We start from the raw sequence: 12,959 nt of genomic DNA, 5'->3' as shown, positions 1-12,959 counted from the left end.
GAATATCCCTCAGCCATGAAATCAATGTCATAAGACCAGTAGCAGCAAAGTGAGTGGATTCAGGTACGATGATTCTAAGTGAAATAAGTCACACAGAAAAAGAAACTTATCATAAGATATCACTTATGAAGATCCTGTAAACATGGCTACACGTGAACTGAGTTAGGAAAGAGAACAGAGTCTCACATTTAGAAAAAAATCTTATGCCTGCATAAAGGGGATGGAGAGGTGGGGTGATGCATAAAACCAGAGTTTGATATAAGCACAGGGACCGTTCCAAAAACCAACTTTGGAATAGACAAGACCTACACCTTCCTCAGTGAAAGAGACTCAAAACCCCATATTTCCCGCAGAGGAATATATCTGACTAGTAAGAATCTTAAAACCTATGTATTGATATGACTCCATAAGGGAATCAAGTGTGTCTAGAGTGGCATAAACATGTCAGCGAGAATCAGCTCAAACCCACTATAAAAAGGAAATTCAAAAGCAAAACCAAAAAACAGGGAAATTCTTTCCAATTCCTTCAGGGTGTCTGAGGAAACCTGGAAAGACCCTATCTACAATGACAGCTGGATGTGGCATAAGGCTGGACACTTGGGACTGAGAGGATTGGTGAGATTGGGTGAGCAAATGCAGACCCTTTCAAGCAATAATGCATGGCCCCCATTCCATGGGTCCCAACTCTCCAGGTTCAAGGGAATATTACTACAGCTATAACATGTACAGGAAACCTAGAGAATGGACACACTGTGAATACGAAAGGTTTCTAAAACTCAACGAATAGTCCCTCTCCTGGTGCTCCAGTTTGACTTTCCAACTGCCTTACTATCAATCTCCCAACTTGGAGAGACAGGCCCTTTAACCTCCTGGTTTGCACAGGTTCCCAATTTGGCAGAGGATGGAAGGGACGAGGGAGAACCCATGAGAGAGTAGCTGTTAGGCATTTGGACGGGCACATGTCACTCTAATTTCCCGGCAGGAAGAAGAATTAACCAAAGTCTCAGCCACCCACCGGGAACCAGTATAGGACATGATCCAAAATTTTGGAATTGCGTTCAGCTCACAAAAAACGAGTTGAGAAATGGAGCTCAGGGGCACAGCAATTCACAAACTGGCAGAGTGATAAAGGACAACTATCGTCCAAAAATCTGTTGAGGGAAGTCAACGAGGTGGACTTGAAAACGAGGCAAAATAGCAGGAAACAGATTTCAAGAGGTATCTTGGAATCGCCTGTAAAGCACAGGAAGAGGGGCACAACTTGGACAATGATGCACTTGGCCAAAAAGGGCGTATGCGTTTTCTCCTGAATATATTCAGGAGAAAACACATACGCCCTTTTTGGCCAAGCAAGCAAGCGGGCAATGCAAATCTGCACTACAAAGAAGTATCACTTCCTACTGGTCAAAAGGGACATCAACAAAATGTGTATAAACCAGAAAGGCAAGACAGGCCCTGGAGAACAGGGAGCCTTGTTATGCTGATGGGCGGGATGTAAATTGCCAACTGCCTCACTGGAGGAGTGCATTGTGTTCCCTAAAACAAGTAAACAACAGAGCTACAGAGCCAAGGCCACTTCCAGTCTAGGGAATATACCTTGGGAAAACTGAAAATCAATAAGAAAGAGCCACCTCCAAATTTAGGGCTGCACTGACTACAAGAACCTCAACTTGGGTACACCTTAAATATCCCAGGAAATATAAAAATGGTTCAAACCATTGTGGTACTTACGTACGATGGAATATCCCTCAGCCATGAAATCAATGTCATAAGACCAGTAGCAGCAAAGTGAGTGGATTCAGGTACGATGATTCCAAGTGAAATAAGTCACACAGAAAAAGGAACTTATCATAAGATATCACTTATGAAGATCCTGTAAACATGGCTACACGTGAACTGAGTTAGGAAAGAGAACAGAGTCTCACATTTAGAAAACACTCTTATGCCTGCATAAAGGGGATGGAGAGGTGGGGTGATGCATAAAACCAGAGTTTGATATAAGCACAGGGACCGTTCCAAAAACCAACCTTGGAATAGACAAGACCTACACCTTCCTCAGTGAAAGAGACTCAAAACCCCATATTTCCCGCAGAGGAATATATCTGACTAGTAAGAATCTTAAAACCTATGTATTGATATGACTCCATAAGGGAATCAAGTGTGTCTAGAGTGGCATAAACATGGCAGCGAGAATCAGCTCAAACCCACTATAAAAAGGAATTTCAAAAGCAAAACCAAAAAACAGGGAAATTCTTTACAATTCCTTCAGGGTGTCTGAGGAAACCTGGAAAGACCCAATCTACACTGACAGCTGGATGTGGCATAAGGCTGGACACTTGGGACTGAGAGGATTGGTGAGATTGGGTGAGCAAATGCAGACCCTTTCAAGCAATAATCCATGGCCCCCATTCCATGGGTCCCAACTCTCCAGGTTCAAGGGAATATTACTACAGCTATAACATGTACAGGAAACCTAGAGAATGGACACACTGTGAATACGAAAGGTTTCTAAAACTCAACGAATAGTCCCTCTCCTGGTGCTCCAGTTTGACTTTCCAACTGCCTTACTATCAATCTCCCAACTTGGAGAGACAGGCCCTTTAACCTCCTGGTTTGCACAGGTTCCCAATTTGGCAGAGGATGGAAGGGACGAGGGAGAACCCATGAGAGAGTAGCTGTTAGGCATTTGGACGGGCACATGTCACTCTAATTTCCCGGCAGGAAGAAGAATTAACCAAAGTCTCAGCCACCCACCGGGAACCAGTATAGGACATGATCCAAAATTTTGGACTTGCGTTCAGCTCACAAAAAACGAGTTGAGAAATGGAGCTCAGGGGCACAGCAATTCACAAACTGGCAGAGTGATAAAGGACAACTATCGTCCAAAAATCTGTTGAGGGAAGTCAATGAGGCGGACTTGAAAGCGAGGCAAAATAGCAGGAAACAGATTTCAAGAGGTACCTTGGAATCGCCTGTAAAGCACAGGAAGAGGGGCACAACTTGGACAATGGTGCACTTGGCCAAAAAGGGCGTATGCGTTTTCTCCTGAATATATTCAGGAGAAAACGCATACGCCCTTTTTGGCCAAGCAAGCAAGCGGGCAATGCAAATCTGCACTACAAAGAAGTATCACTTCCCACCGGTCAAAAGGGACATCCACAAAATGTGTAAAAACCAGAAAGGCAAGACAGGCCCTGGAGAACAGGGAGCCTTGTTATGCTGATGGGCGGGATGTAAATTGCCAACTGCCTCACTGGAGGAGTGCATTGTGTTCCCTAAAACAAGTAAACAACAGAGCTACAGAGCCAAGGCCACTTCCAGTCTAGGGAATATACCTTGGGAAAACTGAAAATCAATAAGAAAGAGCCACCTCCAAATTTAGGGCTGCACTGTCTACAAGAACCTCAACTTGGGTACACCTTAAATATCCCAGGAAATATAAAAATGGTTCAAAACATTGTGGTACTTACGTATGATGGAATATCCCTCAGCCATGAAATCAATGTCATAAGACAAGTAGCAGCAAAGTGAGTGGATTCAGGTACGATGATTCTAAGTGAAATAAGTCACACAGAAAAAGGAACTTATCATAAGATATCACTTATGAAGATCCTGTAAACATGGCTACACGTGAACTGAGTTAGGAAAGAGAACAGAGTCTCACATTTAGAAAACACTCTTATGCCTGCATAAAGGGGATGGAGAGGTGGGGTGATGCATAAAACCAGAGTTTGATATAAGCACAGGGACCGTTCCAAAAACCAACTTTGGAATAGACAAGACCTACACCTTCCTCAGTTAAAGAGACTCAAGACCCCATATTTCCCGCAGAGGAATATATCTGACTAGTAAGAATCTTAAAACCTATGTATTGATATGACTCCATAAGGGAATCAAGTGTGTCTAGAGTGGCATAAACATGGCAGCGAGAATCAGCTCAAACCCACTATAAAAAGGAATTTCAAAAGCAAAACCAAAAAACAGGGAAATTCTTTACAATTCCTTCAGGGTGTCTGAGGAAACCTGGAAAGACCCTATCTACAATGACAGCTGGATGTGGCATAAGGCTGGACACTTGGGACTGAGAGGATTGGTGAGATTGGGTGAGCAAATGCAGACCCTTTCAAGCAATAATGCATGGCCCCCATTCCATGGGTCCCAACTCTCCAGGTTCAAGGGAATATTACTACAGCTATAACATGTACAGGAAACCTAGAGAATGGACACACTGTGAATACGAAAGTTTTCTAAAACTCAACGAATAGTCCCTCTCCTGGTGCTCCAGTTTGACTTTCCAACTGCCTTACTATCAATCTCCCAACGTGGAGAGACAGGCCCTTTAACCTCCTGGTTTGCACAGGTTCCCAATTTGGCAGAGGATGGAAGGGACGAGGGAGAACCCATGAGAGAGTAGCTGTTAGGCATTTGGACGGGCACATGTCACTCTAATTTCCCGGCAGGAAGAAGAATTAACCAAAGTCTCAGCCACCCACCGGGAACCAGTATAGGACATGATCTAAAATTTTGGACTTGCGTTCAGCTCACAAAAAACGAGTTGAGAAATGGAGCTCAGGGGCACAGCAATTCACAAACTGGCAGAGTGATAAAGGACAACTATCGTCCAAAAATCTGTTGAGGGAAGTCAACGAGGCGGACTTGAAAGCGAGGCAAAATAGCAGGAAACAGATTTCAAAGGTACATTGGAATCGCCTGTAAAGCACAGGAAGAGGGGCACAACTTGGACAATGGTGCACTTGGCCAAAAAGGGCGTATGCGTTTTCTCCTGAATATATTCAGGAGAAAACGCATACGCCCTTTTTGGCCAAGCAAGCAAGCGGGCAATGCAAATCTGCACTACAAAGAAGTATCACTTCCCACCGGTCAAAAGGGACATCCACAAAATGTGTAAAAACCAGAAAGGCAAGACAGGCCCTGGAGAACAGGGAGCCTTGTTATGCTGATGGGTGGGATGTAAATTGCCAACTGCCTCACTGGAGGAGTGCATTGTGTTCCCTAAAACAAGTAAACAGCAGAGCTACAGAGCCAAGGCCACTTCCAGTCTAGGGAATATACCTTGGGAAAACTGAAAATCAATAAGAAAGAGCCACCTCCAAATTTAGGGCTGAACTGACTACAAGAACCTCAACTTGGGTACACCTTAAATATCCCAGGAAATATAAAAATGGTTCAAAACATTGTGGTACTTACGTACGATGGAATATCCCTCAGCCATGAAATCAATGTCATAAGACCAGTAGCAGCAAAGTGAGTGGATTCAGGTACGATGATTCTAAGTGAAAAAAGTCACACAGAAAAAGAAACTTATCATAAGATATCACTTATGATGATCCTGAAAACATGGCTACACATGAACTGAGTTAGGAAAGAGAACAGAGTCTCACATTTAGAAAACACTCTTATGCTTGCTTAAAGGGGAAGGAGAGGTGGGGTGATGCATAAAACCAGAGTTTGATATAAGCACAGGGACCGTTCCAAAAACCAACTTTGGAATAGACAAGACCTACACGTTCCTCAGTGAAAGAGACTCAAAACCCCATATTTTCCGCAGAGGAATATATCGGACTAGTAAGAATCTTAAAACCTATGTATTGATATGTCTCCATAAGGGAATCAAGTGTGTCTAGAGTGGCATAAACATGGCAGCCAGAATCAGCTCAAACCCACTATAAAAAGTAATTTCAAAAGCAAAACAAAAAAACAGGGAAATTCTTTACAATTCCTTCAGGGTGTCTGAGGAAACATGGAAAGACCCTATCTACAATGACAGCTGGATGTGGCATAAGGCTGGACACTTGGGGCTGAGAGGATTGGTGAGATTGGTTGAGCAAATGCAGACCCGTTCAAGCAATAATGCATGGCCCCCATTCCATGGGTCCCAACTCTCCAGGTTCAAGGGAATATTACTACAGCTATAACATGTACAGGAAACCTAGAGAATGCACACACTGTGAATACGAAAGGTTTCTAAAACTCAACGAATAGTCCCTCTCCTGGTGCTCCAGTTTGACTTTCCAACTGCCTTACTATCAACCTCCCAACTTGGAGAGACAAGCCCTTTAACCTCCTGGTTTGCACAGGTTCCCAATTTGGCAGAGGATGGAAGGGACGAGAGAGAACCCATGAGAGAGTAGCTGTTAGGCATTTGGACGGGCACATGTCACTCTAATTTCCCGGCAGGAAGAAGAATTAACCAAAGTCTCAGCCACCCACCGGGAACCAGTATAGGACATGATCCAAAATTTTGGACTTGCGTTCAGCTCACAAAAAACGAGTTGAGAAATGGAATTCAGGGGCACAGCAATTCACAAACTGGCAGAGTGATAAAGGACAACTATCGTCCAAAAATCTGTTGAGGGAAGTCAACGAGTCGGACTTGAAATCGAGGCAAAATAGCAGGAAACAGATTTCAAGAGGTACGTTGGAATCACCTGTAAAGCACAGGAAGAGGGGCACAACTTGGACAATGATGCACTTGGCCAAAAAGGGCCTTTGCGTTTTCTCCTGAATATATTCAGGAGAAAACGCATAGGCCCTTTTTGGCCAAGGAAGCAAGCAGGCAATGCAAATCTGCACTACAAAGAAGTATCACTTCCCACCGGTCAAAAGGGACATCCACAAAATGTGTAAAAACCAGAAAGGCAAGACAGGCACTGGAGAACAGGGAGCCTTGTTATGCTGATGGGCGGGCTGTATATTGCCAACTGCCTCACTGGAGGAGTGCATTGTGTTCCCTAAAACAAGTAAACAACAGAGCTACAGAGCCAAGGCCACTTCCAGTCTAGGGAATATACCTTGGGAAAACTGAAAATCAATAAGAAAGAGCCACCTCCAAATTTAGGGCTGCACTGACTACAAGAACCTCAACTTGGGTGCACCTTAAATATCCCAGGAAATATAAAAATGGTTCAAAACATGGTGGTACTTACGTACGATGGAATATCCCTCAGCCATGAAATCAATGTCATAAGACCAGTAGCAGCAAAGTGAGTGGATTCAGGTACGATGATTCTAAGTGAAATAAGTCACACAGAAAAAGAAACTTATCATAAGATATCACTTATGAAGATCCTGTAAACATGGCTACACGTGAACTGAGTTAGGAAAGAGAACAGAGTCTCACATTTAGAAAAAAATCTTATGCCTGCATAAAGGGGATGGAGAGGTGGGGTGATGCATAAAACCAGAGTTTGATATAAGCACAGGGACCGTTCCAAAAACCAACTTTGGAATAGACAAGACCTACACCTTCCTCAGTGAAAGAGACTCAAAACCCCATATTTCCCGCAGAGGAATATATCTGACTAGTAAGAATCTTAAAACCTATGTATTGATATGACTCCATAAGGGAATCAAGTGTGTCTAGAGTGGCATAAACATGTCAGCGAGAATCAGCTCAAACCCACTATAAAAAGGAAATTCAAAAGCAAAACCAAAAAACAGGGAAATTCTTTCCAATTCCTTCAGGGTGTCTGAGGAAACCTGGAAAGACCCTATCTACAATGACAGCTGGATGTGGCATAAGGCTGGACACTTGGGACTGAGAGGATTGGTGAGATTGGGTGAGCAAATGCAGACCCTTTCAAGCAATAATGCATGGCCCCCATTCCATGGGTCCCAACTCTCCAGGTTCAAGGGAATATTACTACAGCTATAACATGTACAGGAAACCTAGAGAATGGACACACTGTGAATACGAAAGGTTTCTAAAACTCAACGAATAGTCCCTCTCCTGGTGCTCCAGTTTGACTTTCCAACTGCCTTACTATCAATCTCCCAACTTGGAGAGACAGGCCCTTTAACCTCCTGGTTTGCACAGGTTCCCAATTTGGCAGAGGATGGAAGGGACGAGGGAGAACCCATGAGAGAGTAGCTGTTAGGCATTTGGACGGGCACATGTCACTCTAATTTCCCGGCAGGAAGAAGAATTAACCAAAGTCTCAGCCACCCACCGGGAACCAGTATAGGACATGATCCAAAATTTTGGAATTGCGTTCAGCTCACAAAAAACGAGTTGAGAAATGGAGCTCAGGGGCACAGCAATTCACAAACTGGCAGAGTGATAAAGGACAACTATCGTCCAAAAATCTGTTGAGGGAAGTCAACGAGGTGGACTTGAAAACGAGGCAAAATAGCAGGAAACAGATTTCAAGAGGTATCTTGGAATCGCCTGTAAAGCACAGGAAGAGGGGCACAACTTGGACAATGATGCACTTGGCCAAAAAGGGCGTATGCGTTTTCTCCTGAATATATTCAGGAGAAAACACATACGCCCTTTTTGGCCAAGCAAGCAAGCGGGCAATGCAAATCTGCACTACAAAGAAGTATCACTTCCCACCGGTCAAAAGGGACATCCACAAAATGTGTAAAAACCAGAAAGGCAAGACAGGCCCTGGAGAACAGGGAGCCTTGTTATGCTGATGGGCGGGATGTAAATTGCCAACTGCCTCACTGGAGGAGTGCATTGTGTTCCCTAAAACAAGTAAACAACAGAGCTACAGAGCCAAGGCCACTTCCAGTCTAGGGAATATACCTTGGGAAAACTGAAAATCAATAAGAAAGAGCCACCTCCAAATTTAGGGCTGCACTGACTACAAGAACCTCAACTTGGGTACACCTTAAATATCCCAGGAAATATAAAAATGGTTCAAAACATTGTGGTACTTACGTACGATGGAATATCCCTCAGCCATGAAATCAATGTCATAAGACCAGTAGCAGCAAAGTGAGTGGATTCAGGTACGATGATTCTAAGTGAAATAAGTCACACAGAAAAAGGAACTTATCATAAGATATCACTTATGAAGATCCTGTAAACATGGCTACACGTGAACTGAGTTAGGAAAGAGAACAGAGTCTCACATTTAGAAAACACTCTTATGCCTGCATAAAGGGGATGGAGAGGTGGGGTGATGCATAAAACCAGAGTTTGATATAAGCACAGGGACCGTTCCAAAAACCAACCTTGGAATAGACAAGACCTACACCTTCCTCAGTGAAAGAGACTCAAAACCCCATATTTCCCGCAGAGGAATATATCTGACTAGTAAGAATCTTAAAACCTATGTATTGATATGACTCCATAAGGGAATCAAGTGTGTCTAGAGTGGCATAAACATGGCAGCGAGAATCAGCTCAAACCCACTATAAAAAGGAATTTCAAAAGCAAAACCAAAAAACAGGGAAATTCTTTACAATTCCTTCAGGGTGTCTGAGGAAACCTGGAAAGACCCTATCTACAATGACAGCTGGATGTGGCATAAGGCTGGACACTTGGGACTGAGAGGATTGGTGAGATTGGGTGAGCAAATGCAGACCCTTTCAAGCAATAATGCATGGCCCCCATTCCAAGGGTCCCAACTCTCCAGGTTCAAGGGAATATTACTACAGCTATAACATGTACAGGAAACCTAGAGAATGGACACACTGTGAATACGAAAGGTTTCTAAAACTCAACGAATAGTCCCTCTCCTGGTGCTCCAGTTTGACTTTCCAACTGCCTTACTATCAATCTCCCAACGTGGAGAGACAGGCCCTTTAACCTCCTGGTTTTCACAGGTTCCCAATTTGGCAGAGGATGGAAGGGACGAGGGAGAACCCATGAGAGAGTAGCTGTTAGGCATTTGGACGGGCACATGTCACTCTAATTTCCCGGCAGGAAGAAGAATTAACCAAAGTCTCAGCCACCCACCGGGAACCAGTATAGGACATGATCCAAAATTTTGGACTTGCGTTCAGCTCACAAAAAACGAGTTGAGAAATGGAGCTCAGGGGCACAGCAATTCACAAACTGGCAGAGTGATAAAGGACAACTATCGTCCAAAAATCTGTTGAGGGAAGTCAACGAGGCGGACTTGAAAGCGAGGCAAAATAGCAGGAAACAGATTTCAAGAGGTACGTTGGAATCGCCTGTAAAGCACAGGAAGAGGGGCACAACTTGGACAATGGTGCACTTGGCCAAAAAGGGCGTATGCGTTTTCTCCTGAATATATTCAGGAGAAAACGCATACGCCCCTTTTGGCCAAGCAAGCAAGCGGGCAATGCAAATCTGCACTACAAAGAAGTATCACTTCCCACCGGTCAAAAGGGACATCCACAAAATGTGTAAAAACCAGAAAGGCAAGACAGGCCCTGGAGAACAGGGAGCCTTGTTATGCTGATGGGCGGGATGTAAATTGCCAACTGCCTCACTGGAGGAGTGCATTGTGTTCCCTAAAACAAGTAAACAACAGAGCTACAGAGCCAAGGCCACTTCCAGTCTAGGGAATATACCTTGGGAAAACTGAAAATCAATAAGAAAGAGCCACCTCCAAATTTAGGGCTGCACTGACTACAAGAACCTCAACTTGGGTACACCTTAAATATCCCAGGAAATATAAAAATGGTTCAAAACATGGTGGTACTTACGTACGATGGAATATCCCTCAGCCATGAAATCAATGTCATAAGACCAGTAGCAGCAAAGTGAGTGGATTCAGGTACGATGATTCTAAGTGAAATATGTCACACAGAAAAAGGAACTTATCATAAGATATCACTTATGAAGATCCTGTAAACATGGCTACACGTGAACTGAGTTAGGAAAGAGAACAGAGTCTCACATTTAGAAAACACTCTTATGCCTGCATAAAGGGGATGGAGAGGTGGGGTGATGCATAAAACCAGAGTTTGATATAAGCACAGGGACCGTTCCAAAAACCAACCTTGGAATAGACAAGACCTACACCTTCCTCAGTGAAAGAGACTCAAAACCCCATATTTCCCGCAGAGGAATATATCTGACTAGTAAGAATCTTAAAACCTATGTATTGATATGACTCCATAAGGGAATCAAGTGTGTCTAGAGTGGCATAAACATGGCAGCGAGAATCAGCTCAAACCCACTATAAAAAGGAATTTCAACAGCAAAACCAAAAAACAGGGAAATTCTTTCCAATTCCTTCAGGGTGTCTGAGGAAACCTGGAAAGACCCTATCTACAATGACAGCTGGATGTGGCATAAGGCTGGACACTTGGGACTGAGAGGATTGGTGAGATTGGGTGAGCAAATGCAGACACTTTCAAGCAATAATGCATGGCCCCCATTCCATGGGTCCCAACTCTCCAGGTTCAAGGGAATATTACTACAGCTATAACATGTACAGGAAACCTAGAGAATGGACACACTGTGAATACGAAAGGTTTCTAAAACTCAACGAATAGTCCCTCTCCTGGTGCTCCAGTTTGACTTTCCAACTGCCTTACTATCAATCTCCCAACGTGGAGAGACAGGCCCTTTAACCTCCTGGTTTGCACAGGTTCCCAATTTGGCAGAGGATGGAAGGGACGAGGGAGAACCCATGAGAGAGTAGCTGTTAGGCATTTGGACGGGCACATGTCACTCTAATTTCCCGGCAGGAAGAAGAATTAACCAAAGTCTCAGCCACCCACCGGGAACCAGTATAGGACATGATCCAAAATTTTGGACTTGCGTTCAGCTCACAAAAAACGAGTTGAGAAATGGAGCTCAGGGGCACAGCAATTCACAAACTGGCAGAGTGATAAAGGACAACTATCGTCCAAAAATCTGTTGAGGGAAGTCAACGAGGTGGACTTGAAAGCGAGGCAAAATAGCAGGAAACAGATTTCAAGAGGTACCTTGGAATCGCCTGTAAAGCACAGGAAGAGGGGCACAACTTGGACAATGATGCACTTGGCCAAAAAGGACGTATGCGTTTTCTCCTGAATATATTCAGGAGAAAACGCATACGTCCTTTTTGGCCAAGCAAGCAAGCGGGCAATGCAAATCTGCACTACAAAGAAGTATCACTTCCCACCGGTCAAAAGGGACATCCACAAAATGTGTAAAAACCAGAAAGGCAAGACAGGCCCTGGAGAACAGGGAGCCTTGTTATGCTGATGGGCGGGATGTAAATTGCCAACTGCCTCACTGGAGGAGTGCATTGTGTTCCCTAAAACAAGTAAACAACAGAGCTACAGAGCCAAGGCCACTTCCAGTCTAGGGAATATACCTTGGGAAAACTGAAAATCAATAAGAAAGAGCCACCTCCAAATTTAGGGCTGCACTGACTACAAGAACCTCAACTTGGGTACACCTTAAATATCCCAGGAAATATAAAAATGGTTCAAAACATTGTGGTACTTACGTACGATGGACTATCCCTCAGCCATGAAATCAATGTCATAAGACCAGTAGCAGCAAAGTGAGTGGATTCAGGTATGTTGATTCTAAGTGAAATAAGTCACACAGAAAAAGGAACTTATCATAAGATATCACTTATGAAGATCCTGTAAACATGGCTACACGTGAACTGAGATAGGAAAGAGAACAGAGTCTCACATTTAGAAAACACTCTTATGCCTGCATAAAGGGGATGGAGAGGTGGGGTGATGCATAAAACCAGAGTTTGATATAAGCACAGGGACCGTTCCAAAAACCAACCTTGGAATAGACAAGACCTACACCTTCCTCAGTGAAAGAGACTCAAAACCCCATATTTCCCGCAGAGGAATATATCTGACTAGTAAGAATCTTAAAACCTATGTATTGATATGACTCCATAAGGGAATCAAGTGTGTCTAGAGTGGCATAAACATGGCAGCGAGAATCAGCTCAAACCCACTATAAAAAGTAATTTCAAAAGCAAAACCAAAAAACAGGGAAATTCTTTCCAATTCCTTCAGGGTGTCTGAGGAAACCTGGAAAGACCCTATCTACAATGACAGCTGGATGTGGCATAAGGCTGGACACTTGGGACTGAGAGGATTGGTGAGATTGGGTGAGCAAATGCAGACCCTTTCAAGCAATAATGCATGGCCCCCATTCCATGGGTCCCAACTCTCCAGGTTCAAGGGAATATTACTACAGCTATAACATGTACAGGAAACCTAGAGAATGGACACACTGTGAATACGAAAGGTTTCTAAAACTCAACGAATAG

Source organism: Mesoplodon densirostris, unplaced genomic scaffold (genome assembly GCF_025265405.1).
Source record: "Mesoplodon densirostris isolate mMesDen1 unplaced genomic scaffold, mMesDen1 primary haplotype scaffold_46, whole genome shotgun sequence".
Taxonomy (NCBI): domain Eukaryota; kingdom Metazoa; phylum Chordata; class Mammalia; order Artiodactyla; family Ziphiidae; genus Mesoplodon; species Mesoplodon densirostris.
The sequence above is the reverse complement of the archived record's forward strand: the minus strand, read 5'-3'. Positions refer to the sequence as shown.